This window comes from Martes martes (genome assembly GCF_963455335.1).
Source record: "Martes martes genome assembly, chromosome: 4".
Taxonomy (NCBI): domain Eukaryota; kingdom Metazoa; phylum Chordata; class Mammalia; order Carnivora; family Mustelidae; genus Martes; species Martes martes.
In genome coordinates, this window is record NC_137891.1 from 28,508,399 (window position 1) to 28,525,298 (window position 16,900).

Here is a 16,900-nt window from a genome sequence, read left to right on the forward strand (position 1 = left end):
CGGCCTCGTCCGGAGTGGCCTCGTCTGGGAAGCAGCCTCGTCTGGGAAGCAGCCTCATCTGGAGCAGTCTCGTCCAGAGCATCCTCGCCGGGAGCAGCGTCATGGGGAGCAGAGTCTGCGTCATCGGGGCTGTCATCCTCGTAGTCATCATTGCCTCTTCATCGTTGGGAGCAGCCTCGTCCAGGGAGCGGCCTCGTCTGGAGTGGCCTCGTCAGGGAGCAGCCTCGTCCAGAGCGGCTTTGTCCGGAGCGGCCCTGTCGAGGTTGTCATCGTCATCTCTTCGTAAGAGACAGCCCTTACCAGTCGGTTCGATTTTCCATGCTTGGCGCGAAATAAAGCTTTGCTTGACTTTCGCTTTGCATCAGTCTCGTTCCTTTGATCACGGACCCTAACAAGAGTACATGATCTAGACCAATAACTAGCATATCCCGAGCAGACAAGTATAGTCTTATGTGAAGAAATAGCTTATCCACCAAAAAAACCCCAAAAAACTGCAGCATCTGGCAAATACACACTAGCAAGAAATGGGGACATGGGTTTGAATAGTCAGGGTGTTGGACTGGAAAGGTGAGAGTTTATTGGTATAGGAGTACTCTTTCTTGACATTATGATGACCCTAAAGCTTGGGTCATCATAATGCATCATTAGGCCTGATGTCATCAAGAGTGAGATGCAGAACTGCCTTTGTGAAGTATGAGGAAAAGTTCAGAAGGAACAGAGTGGTGAGCAAGTCAGAATGAAATCAGAAGGCAACCAGCTATGTTTGCTGGGAAGGCCTGAATGTCATTCCCATCACTAAAAAAATAAGGAATGAACTAGTGAGGGAATACAAACTCCACTGAGATGAAATTTATAGAATATGTGACACAGAATGTGGAAAATGACAAAAGGGAAGAATTCATTATGATTCCATTTTTGACAACTGGATGGTGTTACTCCTTCAGATAAGAAACACAAAAGAAGGCATGTTCGAGACTAAAGATAATTAACTCATCTTGGGATGATAGTTTTGAGGAAACTCAAATGATGTCCTCACCTAGTTTTCAAAGGTCAGTGCTCCCTGGCAGAGCCACTGGATCCTATCAGAGATCCTTGGCATGAGTGGGGCCCACCAAGATGTGGTAGTGACAATGCCACCCACTGTGGGTCTGAAAAGCAGGGAATATTGAGTCAAAGAGAATTCTTCTTGAGTTTTATGGTGGTCAAATGAAATTTGTCCCATTAAGTTTTGGACTTACTTGAGACCTGCCATTCCTTTCTTCTGTTGAAATATAAACTGAGGGGTGCCTGAGTGGCTCGGTGGGTTAAGCCTCTGCCTTCAGCTCGGGTCATGGTCTCAGGGTCCTGGGATCAAAACCCGCATCGGGCTTTCTGCTCAGCAGGGAGCCTGCTTCCTCCTCTCTCTCTGCCTGCCTCTCTGCCTACTCATGATCTCTCTCTCTCTCTCTCTCTCTGCGTCAAATAAATAAATAAATAAATAATCTTACCAGAAGAAGAAGAAGAAGAAGAAGAAGAAGAAGAAGAAAGAAAGAAAGATAAACTGAGACATATTAAAATGTAAAGAGTTTCTTTGAACTAAAACCAGTTTGAATCCAGCAGCACTAAACTGGAAGTGGTGAGGATTGTTCTACCCATGGGAGCTAGAAGAAAACCTTGTATAGAGAAGATTTGAAAACAAGCAAATCAAGAAAATTATTCAATTGTCTATAGTTTAAGCAGTCACCTTTTTTATTAGTAAAGCCTAGTTGGGCTGCTTGTGATTAGTTGTCTTTAGTTTGCAATTTCTTAACCAAGAGGCATTACAGGTTTAGGTTTTGGTTTGCTTATATAAGCTACTAAGTCATTAAATCCTTTCCAGTTGAGTAGTCTCCTTTTAAAATTAATTTAACACTTCTTTCCTACTTCTACCTTTTGGAATGGGAATGTCTGTCCCACCAATGTATTTTGGAAGCATCTAATTTGTGTGGTTTCAAAGGCTCACAGCTGGAGAGGAATTTTTCCTCAAGATAAATCATATGGCAAGTCATATCTGAGTCTTCCCCATATCTGATTTAGATGATATTTAAGTAAGACTTTGGACTTCAGACTTTAGAGTTGATACTGGAACATGTTAAGACTTTTGGAGTTTGGGGATAAAATAAATGTATTTTGTATGTGAGGTCACAAACTTAGGGGGGCCAGGAGCAGAATGCTCTAGAATGTTTATGCCCCTTCCCCCAACAAAAAAATTCCTATGTTGAAACCTAAACCTCGATGTGATGGTGTTTGGAGATGGGACCCTTTAGAGGTGATTAAGTCTTGAGGGGGGTCACTCTCAAGTGTGATTCTGTTTCTGAGAGCTTTTACTAGAGCCACAGAAGCTGGTTTAACTTACATGTAGTTAGCCTAAGAAGTCAGGTACCCCTACACCAATGGGGAATGAGAGTCGATGGAAAAATGGCCCAGTTTCCTCTTTGATTGGTGATACAATATTGAAGTACATTCTACGTGGTTTCTCAGAAGATCTCCAGAGGAAAAGAACCCCAACTGTCCACACTGGTAACCCACTCACTCATGCTCACTTCATTGGCTTTCCCATTTTTTTCCTCTCAATTTCCCCAGAGCTCTCTTGTGCTTTATGGGATCACCTCTCAAATAAAATATATGTAGATATTTCCCTGTCTCAGAGTCTGACTCTGGGTAAATACAAACTAAAACCAAACCAAAACAAACAAACAAAAAAACAAACCTGTTCTTCTTTCGTTAATACAACTTATGTATTTTTTAGGACTAGAAGTTAGAGTTAAGAAAAATAATGTGGGACAGATTCAGAAATATGTAGGTTTGATATGGTACTAAAAGGCGATAGCTTTAAGTGAAAGTTTCATAGACATCTTTGTGCAGATGCCTAGTTATAGACAAGCTCAGTTCTTTTCAATTACAGGGGTCTTAGTTTCTGACTTTTTGCCTTTAAATTTGTCATGTTAAGCCACAGCTATGCTTTGGGGAACCAGAAGACTTATCTTGCTTTCTGCAAGAGGTGTGCCATTTTTCTGTGGGGTGTGTCATTGCCCTGATAAGCTTTTCCCAAGCCAATGGAAAATAGAGACTATTTTAAATTTTCATTAGCTTCATGATGCCTTATCCTGCTTGCCTGCTATTAGAGGGCAATTACTTGATGAGCTCTCTCAGAAGAATGAAAATGCTAAATGATGTTCACTTAGTGGCAACTTAAAAATCTGATCTCATTTCAGATCCAGAGCTCCTGCTACAGAAGAAACCCAGTAAAAGGTTGGAGGCACTTCATCAAGATGGAAAGAAGCTAGTTCCTACTAGGATAGAACATTGTAAAAAAAAAAAAAAAAAAAAAAAAATCCCTAGTTTATCTTTCAAAAAATTTGACTTTCGTTATTCTTATAAATAGACCAAATGAGGGATCCTTTCATCAATTTCTAGATTATTTGAACCACCTTCCAGCGTTAAAGGGGTAAGATTTCACTTCATAAATTAAAATGACTAAAACATGTCTTTATTCTATCCCTACTTCAAATAGACTTGCTCTTGGGTTTACAACTCAGCATTTTGACTTTTATATGACTTTCTGTGGCTCCTCCAGAGTACCATCCACAGTTTTTGCTGTTGAATCTGCATCCCTTCCTCTTTTAAAATACAATAAATAGAAATAGCTAAGCCAAATGACAACAGAGAAATCAAACTAAAAACTGTAAGAAGACTCTTCAGAATCTGTTCAGCTAGAATGAAAACATTGCTCCACCAAGTAAAGATGCTGTGAACCATTAACATGTTTAAACTTCGGGAAAACCTATTTTAGCATTTGCTGCTTGCTTAAACCAGCCTGGAAGACTCAGAAAAGAAAGAACATACCCAATGAATAGCCACCCCTGTTGAGAAATAGGTTTTATACCCCCAGAAGAGGAAATAAAATCAGGGTTAGACTTATGGAACTAATGTTATGGGCAAGGTGTTTGGCACCAGTAGGGAGACGTCCTTACAGAGCCTGCACTCTCAACTCCACACAAAGAAGAGGAATTACGTTTACTACATGCCTGCTCAACCTATCTGCTCCTTCCGGAATTTCCAGTCAAGCAAATACAAGAAGGATCATTCTATCTAGGGCAGGATTTCTGTACCAGAGTCCCATTCATTATGTTATTATTTTTTAAGGCAGTGATCCAAAAATTGAGTGTTAGAGTTGACTAGCGATTACACCAACAGCTTGAGCCAAGCTAGAGAGGAGGAAGTGAATGCACATCTGCTCTGACTTTAATGCCAGCCTCTATTCCTGACACTAAGCCCTCAGAGAGCAGAGAGTGGGAGTGCTTAAATTGGGCACCATATAAATTAATCAGAGTCAGCTAGTTACAAATAAACTCATCCACCCTAATACATCTCCATTTTTTTTAGAAAATAAAGAATGAAAATAAATTAGCAGTGGAATTCTGTTCTATCAAATATTTTATTCACCCTTATGAGCCTTACTTTAAATATTGTATATATACCAGTGCATTTGAAAAATATAGTTTTGTCTATTAGATAAACCTGCTGCATTAATAGATTAGAGAGGAGAAAAATTGTGAGTCATGTTTCTTTCCAAGAATGAACCAAAGTGGAGCTTCCCACCTTGCCATTCCTTTGTATATAACCATGCACAAGTTGTTTTGTCTCTCTAGGTCTCAGATGCTTTATTTTTAAAGAAAAGATATTGTTCTAAATCAATCCAGCTCTAATATTCAGTGATCATTCAATGATCCCAAGTTTTTCTATTTGAACATCAGATTTCAGATTATTTTTTCATATTTTTCCAAGTCAGAGACTAGAGTTTCTTTATAAAACTGAGAACATAAAATCAAATGTTCACTCATTAATACTCTGCCCAAGTGCCTCTCCATTTGGTTTTGAAACAGAACAAACTATTCAGATGTTCCAGTTAGTTATAATTCAAGAGAGGCATAACTGATAGCTGTATTTCTGCCACTCCATGACCAGCATCCCACAAACTGCTTTACATATGTTGGCTCATTTGATCTGCATGACAACTCTAAGCAAATTAATTCAAGAAAAAAAATCTAAAATTTACCCATTTTCTTGGCTTTCGGAAGTAAATTGACTGAGGCAGGAATGGTTGGCTCAAAGCCCATACTCCTCAGCACTGCATTATATTATTATATATTATAGTGACTGCTCAATATATAATTATATATTATAGTGACTTAATTAAAGAAAAGAAAAAAATACTTACTTATAGTAGGAAAATCCAGAAGTTTGTTTGGAAAGGTGTACGTTGGCATTTCTGAAGGAGCCAGGAATTATTAACAGGTGTGCAGCAAAATCAAGAGAGACATCCTCTAGATGAACAACTATGTAGTGTTCTCCTGATTCACAGAGTATAAAATCTAAAGGCAGATTATAAACAATACATTTGAAATAGTCATTTAAGACAGGAATTGTTTGAAAAGACAAATTGTTCTACCCGGTATTTCAAGATTCACTGATTTCATAATAACTTCAGGAATACACATTTGTATTGATTGACTTTCTTTGAGAATGATAAATGCATAGGTTGTGTTTAGATAAGGCAATATCACAATATACACAAACATTGAATTATTATGTTGAATGCCTGAAACTATAATAACGTTATAGGTCAATTAAATCTCAATTTTTTAAAAAAAAATCAGGCATCACTGAAACAGCAAGAAAATATTTGCTATAAAGCTTGTAGCTAGAAACCAGAATTTCTAGTAGGATCATTTTATTTTTGTAGATATGACTTATTTTGAGAATCACAGTTATATCAATTTCCTTTAAATTTGTGATAGGTTAACATTAGTATATTTTCCTCTGTGAAGAGACCTCAGATACTATGAATATCAATTTGTTTTATGAATTTTGCCATTTAAATACATTTATCCATGAAATTAAAGATTTCATTTTGGCATTTCTTACTAGGTACACTGTTGTTCTCCCATTACAATGTTTCAATGTACCAGTCTCTTACAAACTCTTCAGGAACAGGTATCATATATTCTTTCTATTTCGTACTTCATATACTAAATAGAAGCTCAGTAAATGTTTTAAGACACATAATTATGTGTACTTAAGAAATAAAACTCCATGTTTGTCCCTAGTGTACAAAACAATCCTAGTTGCCATTTAAACCCATTTCAGATACACAGCGATAAAAAGAAAAAGATGATAAATGTAATAAGATACTGAGAAAGAAATCACCAGAGTTTTATATCCCCTTGTCTTGATTCAACAAACCCAAACAAGAAGGAAATGTACATGTTTTCCTAAGTCTCTTAGCAAAGAGGAAGTGTAATTTTTTCTGCTCTTAGACCGAGACAAAGAGAGAAGAAAAAATTTCCCTGAAAATGTTATAAAAATCATATGATAAAGGAATAAGTTATCTTCCATGGATGCAGAGTACACAAGATAACTTCATGGGAAGCAGCTTCATAAGCAGCAGTGACATTTACGTAGGGCATTCATTTACAGAGCTTTCACATGATTTCATTTCATTCTCTTAATAGTATGGAGCAGATAATATTTGAGGAAACCAAATGCAGAGCAATGAACTAGCTATCACTAGTAAGTGATAAAGCAAAAACTTGAACTCAAATCTTCACAACTTGAGCACAGCCCCAACCTGATAGGCAAAAAACAATACCAAATTATCTGGAATGATTCTAAACAGTATTGGGCTGTATCTTTGATGTCCACATTTACTTGGAGAAACCCTGAGGCACTAGTTTAGAAAAATGTGCAATTTTTGGTCAATAAATATATATTAAATATTTAACGTGTTGCAGGTTTGATGCTAGCTGTAAGAGAGAGGATAATGCAAAATGAGTAATACAGGCCTTGCCACTATGGAACTCAGAGTTTAGAAAGAGAGAAATACAATTCAAATATTAGTTGTAACAGTGTATGAGCTTTGTGCAATAAAAGTACAAAGGAAAGAGCAACTAACTGCACTCAGAAATGAAGAATCCCACACAGAAGAGGAGATATTTATGTTGAGTCTGGAAGAATAAATAAAATCTTGCTAGATAGGGGGCATTCCCGACAAAGGGAATTGTGTGTGAAATGTTTGGATGTGGGGAAAAAAAGAAGAAAAAGAAATGCAGGTTCAGAGAATGTCAGCTGCTTGTTGTGGTTGGAGAATGAAGTATATGATTGAGAGACAGGAAATGCTGAATAAATCTGGAACGAATAGATTGTAGCCATCTAGTCCTAAACAGTTTACACTATGCTAAGGAATTTGGACTTAGATGCAATAAGGAGCCACTGCATTTTAACCAAGAAAGAGACCTAATCAGGTATGTAAGAGCACAGTAATTCTGGTGGCAAGCTGGAGGCAGGAGAGGCTGAAAGAGCCAAGGTGCAGGATTGGGGGGGAGGGGAGATGAGGTAGGAGGATGTGGCAATGTTCCAGCTCATGCTGAAGAAGACTTGAGGTCCAGTGGTGACAATGGATCTGAACAGTAGATTTAGAGATGTTTGACTGAAAATATCTCTTTTGTAAACTCCCTCGATGGCACGTCACTATCTCCTCTCCAGTGTACTGTCCCTTTATTCACACTACAGTGATTATAATGTATTTGATTAGATGTCAGTTTCTGTCTCAGCTCTGATTTTCTTCAAGGACAGGAAATATATCTTACTTTTCATGTATCCACAGCAGCAAATATCTGGAACTAATAAGTTAACTAATGATTTAGGAAGTTGTTGGTGTTTACTGATACACTCAGAAAATTGTTGAGAAATTGCTTGTGTACAATGCTTACTTTTATGCATCAATTTGTTTAGACTAACAGTATCCAGTACTAGTTACTGAACAGAACTCTCCTAGCCTTGCTGTCCAGGTGTTCTGCAGATACCGCAACCATCTACAGTCAGTTGATGTAAAGTAAAGGAGATTATCTCAACAATGAGCACAATGAAATGGGCTTCACCCAATCAGTTAAAAGATGATAAAGGCCTTAAGAACAAAACTCTAATTTCCCTGAGGAAAAAGAAATTCTGCCTCAAGACTGCAAGCATCAAGCTGTGCCTAAGAGCTTCACACCTGTCAGCCTGCTCTACAAATTTCTGACTTGCCAACACCCCCCTCCCAACCACATAAGTCAATGTGTGGGTGGGGGGGGTATGCTAATGATTCAATATTTTGGTTGAGGGAGAGGATGGGCAGTTAGAAGAGAAAGAACCAATATTTCAAACCTACCTAAATGCCACTTATTAAGATAATTCGTACAAGGAAAAGGCCAGCTCAGGTAGAAGTAATAACTTCCCTGCAAGACATGTTGAACGTCAGATATATGGAAAGTTCCAGCAGCCTATGTAGAGGAGGCAGATGGAAATATGAGTCTTAGGTTCATAAGAGAAATTATTATTGTCAAAATATATTATTCAACTAGAATAAATATCGTTCCTAGCTGCTTGAAAAGCACATATAACAAACATTAATAGTAAGGTTGAAATGTATACACTGTAACTCAGGACACAGAAAAGAAATATCTAACTCTAGTTGTTGTCTGAATATATCTTGCCTTCTAACCTATTCTACTCAAAATGTAAAGCTTACCTAGTAAAATAACTCAGTGTCTTCCCATTTGAAGAATTTTTTTCCTGGGTAAATACCCTCTCAAGTCAGATTTGAAACTCCCTGTCAGGGCAGTTTCTCCCCTCCACTAACATTTCCTTCCCTAGGGGCATCTAGATAAAAGCGAAAGTTTGCATATCACATGGGCAGTCAGGTGGGGTTAGAGTAAGGGTTTCTGGATCTCACAAGCTGCCCTATAGTTTATCACCGACCTTCATTAAGAGTCCTCTTCCTGCTAGTTACTGGATACTCCATGCTTTTGTGTGCTTATAGTAAGTGAGCCAAATCTTCTTGGGACAAACTTGGAGCCAAGTACATCTGGAACCAAATCTCCAATAAGTCACTTAGTAGCTTCATGTCTTTGAGAAAGTGGCTTAACTTGACTGATTTTACCTTACTCATTTGTAGAATAGGGTTCTTTCCTACATTACAAAGTAAAAGGAGTTAGAAAGCAATCGCTCATAGAAGGCCCCCTTCCCACTACAGCCATTTAAGCCATAGCCACAGCCAGTTGTAAGTTCATGTGCATTGCACAGTGCTTTAATTTTCAGAATCCCAGGTAACAATGAAGCTTCTAATCATTATTTTCCTCAGCTGAGTCTCCATACAAATATTAAGGTTTAGGCACTTATTCTTTTTAAAATTTTACCTGTTGTTTTATGTATCATTCCTGTAATGTCTTGATGAAGAGAAGAAAAAACTATACAAAGAGAAAATTAAGTCTCCTAGTATATAAAATTTTGTCCACAATCCCATAGGCCTAAGCCAAAAGACCATACTTTAAGAAGACAAACACTTTTAGGATGAGAAGAAACAGTAAGTAATAAGAGATGTTTCATTGAGGGGCTTTACCTGAATGATCCTATCAGCAGAGGATGACCTCAACGGTGCTTAACCTCCAAGTAAACCCAGCGAAGTTCAACCGTTAAATGACAACACTCTTGGTCTTTGCCTCGTTGCTTGTCCACAGATTCAGCAAGAGTCTTTGTATGGCATCCAGAAACCAGCAAGCCGTGCAAGAGATATCCGTGACACATCATGAATTCACAGCAATAACATCTTCAAGGCACCCCACTGGTGCCTCTCAGTGTGTTTGTAAGTCCAGAGCAGGGTATCTATCTGACGATGGTAGCTGAACACTTGAAGTTCCAAAGCTCCTACAAGGGAAAGCAAGGAAACACCCCCAGAACACAACAGGAGACTTTCTTAGGGAGCATGATTCCTGCATATAAAATAAATAAATAAATAACAGAAAAATTGGCAGAACTCTGGTGATTGGCTGGTACCCCCATTGTGTCTTGCTCAGTACATGCCCTGGCGCCAGCATCCACAGCCGAAAAGGCATGCTGAAGTCACCTCTTTCTAGCAGAAGTTTAAGAATGGGACTGGGTGCTGGGCTTAAAAGAACCAAAACCCACCGTGAAACACAATTTCAGTTTCTACTGTGTTGACAGGAAGCACTGCCTGAGTTTTTCTTGCTCTCACTTTATTCATATTATCTAGCCTAGAACCTTCCAAATGCAATTTGGGACCTCCCACCTAAGCTTCTAGAAGGGAGAATCTTCCACGGCAATGAAAGCATTTTTTTTTCCATATGTGAAAACGACCAAATATCTCCCACCAGAAAAACAATTCTGGTTGTGTTTTCAAAAATAGTTTAGGGGCATCTGGGTGGCTCAGTCCGTTAAGTCTCCAACTCTCGGTTTTGGATCTGTTCACGATCTCGTGGGTTGTGGGATTGAGCCCCACGTCGGATTCTGTGCTTAGCGGAGAGTCTGTTCCAGATTCTTGGTCTCTCTCTCTCTCCTTATCCCTCTGCCCTTTCCCCCACTCATTCTTTTTCTCAAATAAATAAAATCTTAAAAAAAATAGTTTATTCTTTTTCTCTTATTCTCTTCTGCTCTACTGTATGCTCTGAGTCACCTTCTCTCCCCTCTCACCGGAATTGTCAGGTCTTTCATCTGAATGTACCACTGTACCTGGCAGGTTGCAGCAAGCAAGACAAAGAACAGAGAGCCAGTTCCCTGATTTAGGTAATTGTTAAATTTGCATGCTTATATGCTTTTCATTGGTTGCAGGTTATAACAATAAGAAATAAGAAAAACCAAAAAAATCCTATTTTAATGTAAAAAGAGACATGAACAAAACATTAAAATTAATAATATAACCACTAAGTTATTAATTTCAATCTCCTGTAGTCAATAATACAATGATAATTTTGCTTTTCTACTTGGCAGGAAAGTAATTAAAATTCTCTGGATTGAATGCAGTGGAATATGTACACTCATATTCTTGGGAGTAAGAATTGTTACAACCTTTTTGGAGGCTAATTTAGTATCGTTATCATTATTATTTAGTATCATTTTTAGTATCGTTAAGAGCCTAATGTAGTTTAGTTCTTTAGTATCATTAAAGGTCTCAGTAATTTTACTTCCAGAAATTTATTCTAACAATCAAAGATACATACAAAAATTTATTTACATTATTTATAAGAGAAAAAAAAATGTAGAAACAAATACCCCCAAATAGGACTATGGTTAAGTAAATTACAATATATTCATATGATGGTCACTACTAAAATCATCAGGCTCAGTTGGTTGAGCAACTGCCTTCGGTTCGGGTCATGGTCCTGGAGACCTGGGATCGAGTCCCACGTCGGGCTGCCTGCTCAGTTGGGAGTCTGCTTCTCTCTCTGACCTCTCTCCTCTCATTCTCTTTCTCTCTCTCAAATAAATAAATAAAATCTTTAAAAAAAAATAAATAAATACATAAGAAAATGATCATAATACACTCAATAAAAATATAGGCTATAAAACTATATAAAGTGTTTATTCTTCTTTGGGAAATAAATTCCTTCTTGGAAAGCCATTTGGCAACATCTTGCGAAAAGTTATATTTATATGCATATGTACAATCTCTATATATGCACATATAAATGTAATGAAATATAAAATATATGTACCTCTACATACATATCTTTCAACTCAGTAAATCAATTTCTGGTCATCTATCCTAAGGAATTAATCCTAATAGATCAAAGATTTTTATCATATAATTATTAATTATTTAATGCTAAAAATATTAGAAAAATAAGATGAATACTTAAGCAAATGATGCTAGGAAGCAGCTACTAAAAGCTCAAAAATGAATATGCAATAATATAAGAAACATTTGTCATTTGAAAAAAAGGCTGAAAAAATGTTTAAAGATTATAATTACAGCTGAAAGAAAAACGTATGCAGAGGAAGCATGGCAGGTTATAAATAATCAAAAAAGTGGCAGTGTTTGGGTTAAACCACCATTGGGTTTTCTCTTCTTTTCTATCTTTCTTTAGTTTGTCAAAATGTTTCTAATAAATATAATAATGTGCTTTTAAAAGCGTGGAGAAAGGGAAGTAACAGGAAGTTTAACTGAAACACAAAAGCTTAGCTTAGGACAACTAAGAAATGAGAACTCAGGAGTAAAGGAAAGCTAGGAATGGAATTTCTTGCTTCTGAGGGGAGTAAATGAATCTGAGACCGAGCTGGTGAGGAGTGGACCAGACAGAGAACTCTGATGCCTCCAGAACTTGGGATCCTGAAAGAGTATTGAAGTTGGCCTTGAGATGTGGTGGTTTCTCAGAGAAGACTGTTGGGAATGGGTAGTGGGGAGGGAACTAATGTTACTAGTTTCAACACATGCCAATCTGATTGCAGCTGGGAATTTTAACTAATGTCCAGTCTTTACAGAGTGCACATCTGAGGTCTACTAACAGCAGGAAAAGAGCTATCCCCTAGAGTTCATACCACATAAGAGATTGACAAGAGGTCCCAAAAGACATCTGTGAGCCAGAAAAGAAGAAGAAGAAGAAAAGGAAAAAGAAGAAGAAGAAGAAGGCAAGAGACAATGTCGTAGAAGCCAAAATTGGAAAATTTGAGCAGCAGATGCAGGAAAAAATACCAATATTGTACCATAAAACACCTATTCTCAGATTATCAGAAGCAGAACTGAATCTGCTAATCCTTGGGCTATTGTGATCATGCTTAGTTTAGATGGAACAAATGAAATCACAGCATGGCAGTCTGGTCACCAACCCAGACAGAGCCAAGAGTGAAAACCTGAACAGGGCATAAAAAAAGGTGAAGACATAACCAAGGAGTTGCAGGAACCAGGGAAGATCTCGCCCTTACAGCTCTGCAGCAGGTCATGGAGATGGTGGGGCAGCACCGGGCCTGATTTCTGAAGAGCTCCCTGAAGGCAGCAGGTTCAGCAGCAGAGTGGGGATCTCACAGATCCAACAGACCCTGCCAGCCTGTGGTGAGGAAGTTGTAGTTGATGCAGAGCCAGCCTAGGACCACCCTGATGGTGGGCAGCAGCTCTTCTGCAGAAACGACCTCCAATTGTTTTGAGTGGCCTGTAAATTGTTGCAAGACTTGCCAGTGGAAGCATTCTGCCCCACATAGGAGCCAGCAAGAAACTGTCTTGTTCTCTGTGCCAAGGTAGCAGAAATAGTTGTTTTTAAGAGATCTGAGACTCCTGGGTGGCTTACATGTCTCCAACTTATCGTTGGGATGGGCAACTCTATTTGGCTCTAACCCACTTTCCTGCATTGTTCCTGGATTCAGGGAGCTACTCTTCTTCATCAATTGAATCTAGGGGGTATAGCTCAGTGGAAGCATTTGACTGCATCAACTGTATCTAAAGAAGAAGATTCACTAGTTGTTTCTGAGCAGACCTGTGAGTTCAAGGATGTATGTTCACCTTCTTCAGTCTTACCTGAATCACAGCAAGAAAGAAAACTGGCTTCCAAGTTGTAACCTTTACTGGTAACGTAAGACCACTTGGCTTTTCTGAGATCTGCTGTGGTGGGGCCCAACAGAGGGAGCTGAAACATCTTGTTGCTCCTCCCTAGTCCTTGGCTCCTGGCTTCTGTCACTATGGATGGCCGTCTCTGGAGTCAGGTTCTCTTTCTAGCGCTCAGCCTGGATTCAGGTATTCACATGTTGAAAAGGGTCAAGGTGAAGTTGCCTGCTGGCCTGTGCTGCCATGAGCCTGTTTCCCTCAGGCTGTGCTGTGCATACTCATGAGGCAGAGAACCACATGTGGAAGATGAGGAGGTCTGGGAGACACAAAGAACTTCTCTCAGGCGCTCTCCCTCTGTGGAGGACCGGTTTGGGTCAGATGGGCACAAGAAAAGAGACAAAAGTTCCCCAGAACTAACTGGCCCAGGCCTATTACCTTGGCCCCTTTGAATTTCCTCTGAGGCTGCACAGGTTCTGAAGGTAGAGGAAGCTATCCAGCAGCCTTCTGTTTTCCCGACAGAGACTGTTTTCTCAGTCTCTGGCTGAGAGACAGGTTCTTTCCCTGGCACCTTTTCAGAGAGCTGTACCTTTTCTCTGCATGATCGTGGAGTCTTTTGAGGTTCCAAGATGACCCCTTAAACAGCACTTCTGATGGGAGGTTGCACTGGTAGAAGTGAATGGCTTTGACGTCCTTGTACTTACTCCCCGTGAGAGTTCCCAACTGGTTAAAGCACATTCTCATGTGTGAGTCCACTGATGGAGCTCAGTTATAACTCCTTGGTGGCCAGAGCTAGGAACTCACTGGGATAGCAGAACAAGTCTCCCAGGTTAACAACAATGGCAGGCCATTCGTGCCAGGCCATCTCTTCCTCTCACGGGGAGCCTACTTTCTTGCAACCAATCAAGTGGATTGCACTGTAAGGCCAATCAGTAGAACTCTGTAACCTCAGCTCATTGTGCTTCTGAAGGAACATGAAAAGAAAAAAGAAAAGCAAATGAAAGCAAACTAGAGGTAACAATTTAATCATCTCAAAGTAATAAAACATGGTTTAAATGATGCTCTATGATGCTGAAGACCATGCTGAAATGTGTAGACTGACACAGCTAGAAGCATTAAAAATGTAAAAATTATTTTTGTTTGTAAAATCATTTACATTCATATGCTTTTATCCAGCAACCCTGTTCATGGGAATTTTTCCACAGGAAATACATTTAACAAAAGTAAACACCTTCATTAATAAGAGATCCATTCCAAATGGAGCTCTAATAGAGGAAAGGAAGAAAGGAGGCCAGAAGGAAGAAGGAAGGATGGAAATTAAAATCAACCTAAAAAGTTTCGGAACAATGAACTGCTCATATATATCTAAATGATAGTTAAGATTAAGCCCATTAAAAATAATAATTAGGTAGACTTACAGAAATAATAATTACTTGGGAAAGTGGAATACAAACAATATTTACACAGAAAAATTACATCTTCAAAAACTAAAATATAATATTGTGAGAATTAAAAGAGGCTGGCATGATAATGTCTGAGGATTTTTCCCCCCAAAATCCTTGACACTGCTATTATCAATCATTCTAATATAAATTCCTAGTTACTATAATTTATAAATCTCCATTTTTGTAGGACTAGCATAAAATAAGGGAAACATAAGAAGCACATCCTGTAAAACTTTCATTCATCACCTAGAATAAATAGCCTTGAAAAGTCAAGTATATAAGACTCATTAAATGCATATGGTATCCATATAGTATCTGTATGGAGAGCTAGAGAAGCACAGAAAAGTACTTATGGTCTGTTGCTAACATGTGAAATGTTGAGAGAAAGAGGGATGGAGACACAGTAAGGGAAGGGATTTGGGCAGGAGGACGAGGAAGCAGTCAGAACATTGAAGGCGGCAGTTACTAGAGCCTTCAAAATCTGCAAAGCAGCCTTGAGATCAACGTTAGGCCTTTCCAGGAGAGGTAAACACCTGGTTCCCCTGGCTTTTCTTATCCAGAGCAAGCTGACCACAGAGAGGGAGAACCTACTAAGCAAGCATTGGGGCACCTGGGTGGCTCAGTTGGTTAAGGGTCTGCCTTTGCCTCTGGTCATGATCCTGGGCTCTTGGGATCAAGTCGTGATTGGGCTCCTTTCTGAGCAGAGAGACTGCTTCTCCCTCTGCCTCTGTCCCTCTGCCTGCCGTTCTACCTGCTTGTACTTGCTCTCGCTCTCTCTCTATGTCAAAGAAATAAATAAAATCTTTAAAAATAAACATCAGGAGAAGAGGGATCTAGGTCAGATTAAAAGCCACACACATATATATGCACGATTTTTCTAAAGGAAATTTAACTCCCTATCAAGACGGAGAGTCAGAGCCCAGAAGGTCCAAGCTATGGAAAGAAAAAAATTTAAGCTTCCAAATTTATTAAAAATTTTGGAAGATGCTGATTCCATTTGAAACCAGATAGGAAGAGGAACTGGCTGAAGTCATTTTCACCAGCCTCTTCTCCCTTCTCCTAACTTCTAACCACACCTGTTGACTTGAAAACACAATCTCTCCTGCAACCCTTCCTGGAAAGCTATATATTTCCAAGAGGACAGGTGTAGAGTCACTCAGGTTTTGACTAAACTTACAAATAGGCATAAGACATCTCCCAACCCCCCAAGTTTGACATCTCTAATACAAGGACAGGCATGAATCGATGAAGTTAAATGCAATGATTTCCTCACAGTTCAACATTTCCAGACTGCACAATTCCTAGGAATGGTCCATTCTCTCTGAATGAACAAAAATGAGCTAGCTCCTAGTTCTGCTTCACTCCAATATGAATGATTAGGCCCACATAATCACTGACTTCCAAGACCTCTTTCTTCCTTTGAGGACATTTCAATACATTTCCCAGCAGACTTCCTGACCTCAACACAGCTATGGCTGATGAAACCATGGACCAGCCACAAATAATTCTTCAAAGCTTGATGTCCCCCAGACTAAAGTCTCAAAAGCCCAGAGGCTATGTATAAAAGGAATAACATTAAATCTCTTCCTTGAGATGGATCCAAAGGAGACTTCTTCCGCACACTGCATCTGAACTCCCAAGAAAACTGTAAGTCCTTGAGTTTACTGCTGTTCAGCCTGCTGAGTCCCCATACTTGAATGCCACACATGAGACTCTTAAAGCCTTTGGAATCTATCCCTTCGTTGAGGCACGCTGGTTGACTGCATAATTGGCGTCAGGGGGATACACTGTGGCCAGGAAGGCTGACTCAGGCTGCTACCTCAGGCAGGTAACCTAGGACAGGATATGACTCTGACAGATCTAGAAACTCCATAGCCCGAAGCTATGCAGGGAGCTAGTCCTGAGTAAAATGCCCCTTTGTGACCTAAGAGTTACGTTCATTCTGCATGAAAAGGATGTTCAAAAAGAGGCCTTCTTTTGGGGTGCCTGGGTGGCTCAGTCAGTTAAACATCTGACTCTTGATTTCAGCTTAGGTCATGATCTCATAATCATAAGATGAAGTCCCATACAG

The 16,900-nt window shown here is 39.2% G+C and overlaps 1 pseudogene across 1 annotated transcript in view; it reads right to left on the reverse strand.

Moving 5' to 3' along the window:
- Positions 1 to 211: 211 nt before the first annotated feature.
- LOC308341573 (nonsense-mediated mRNA decay factor SMG5-like) overlaps positions 212 to 16,900 on the reverse strand; it is a 48,435-nt pseudogene continuing 31,746 nt past the window's right edge. The window contains exons 4-7 of the transcript in view: positions 14,263 to 14,392; positions 13,585 to 14,123; positions 12,775 to 12,888; positions 212 to 276 (exon numbers count right to left, since the gene is read on the reverse strand). The product of the transcript in view is annotated as a nonsense-mediated mRNA decay factor SMG5-like (transcript). The remainder of the gene's footprint in view (positions 277 to 12,774; positions 12,889 to 13,584; positions 14,124 to 14,262; positions 14,393 to 16,900) is intronic.